This window comes from Choloepus didactylus, chromosome 3, assembly GCF_015220235.1.
Source record: "Choloepus didactylus isolate mChoDid1 chromosome 3, mChoDid1.pri, whole genome shotgun sequence".
In the NCBI taxonomy this organism is placed as follows: Eukaryota; Metazoa; Chordata; class Mammalia; order Pilosa; family Megalonychidae; genus Choloepus; species Choloepus didactylus.
In genome coordinates this window covers 216055518-216056502 of record NC_051309.1, presented here as the reverse complement: position 1 = coordinate 216056502, position 985 = coordinate 216055518, and the positions used below count along the sequence as shown (strand labels likewise).

General features: G+C 36.0%; 1 non-coding gene across 1 annotated transcript; it reads left to right on the top strand.

Annotated features, from left to right (window-relative positions):
- Positions 1 to 359: 359 nt before the first annotated feature.
- On the top strand, positions 360 to 466 carry LOC119530762. Its single transcript, XR_005216142.1, has one exon. It is a non-coding gene; the product is annotated as a U6 spliceosomal RNA (small nuclear RNA).
- Positions 467 to 985: the final 519 nt, after the last annotated feature.

Sequence of the window (985 nt, the reverse complement as noted above, 5' to 3'; positions counted from 1 at the left end):
ACCAAACTCCTATAAACAGGGAACTCCCGGAACAAGACAGACTCAGAAAAATAGGGACAATCCCATAGACTATATTAGCTTTGGGCAGTCATTCTGGTAGGAGCGCTGAAGCTCAAGAAAAGCTGCCTTATAACCAACTGGTTACAAACCAAGAAACAGACACCCCAGGGAATAAATCCCAGAGTTAGAATTTTTAAATATTAACATAAGCAGTGTACAACAAAAGAGTACAAGACAAAGAAACAAATATCCCATCCAAAGGAAGAGGATAAAAATCCAGTAAACACCAACAAAGAAGATGAGAATGTGGACATACCAAACAAAGCCTTTTAAAAAATGATCTTAAAAATGCTCAAGGAGTGCTTGCTTTGGCAACATATATACTAAAATTGGAACAATACAGAGAAGATTAGTATGGCCCCTGTGCAAGGATGACAGGCAAACTCATGAAGCATTCCATATTTTTAAAAATGCTCAAGGAAATGAAGGAAAATACAGGGAAAGAACTAAAGGATATCAGGAAAACAATGGATGAATAATATGAGAGTCTAAGCAAAAAGACAGAAATTTCAAAAAGGAACCAAACAGAACTTTTGAAGTTAAAGACCACAAAAACTGAAACAAAAATGTCCATGAGGGTTTTAAGAGCAGATTGGAGCTAGTGGAAAAAACAATCAGTGAAATCAAAGACAAGACACCTGAAATGAGTCAGGCTGAGAAGCAGAAAGAAAAAAGAACTAATAAAAGTGAAAATAGCCTAAGACACCTCTGGGACACCAGCAAGGGCACCAATATTTATGGAAGTCCCAAAAGGAGAATAAAAAGAGAAAGGGCAGAAGAAATAGTTAGAGAAATAATGACAGAGAACTTCCCAAATTTAGCAAAAGATTTGAATATCACATGCACAAAGCCCAGAGAACACCAAACAGGATAAATGTGGAAAAAAAAAAAATACACCCCATCATATATTGATTACATTATCAAG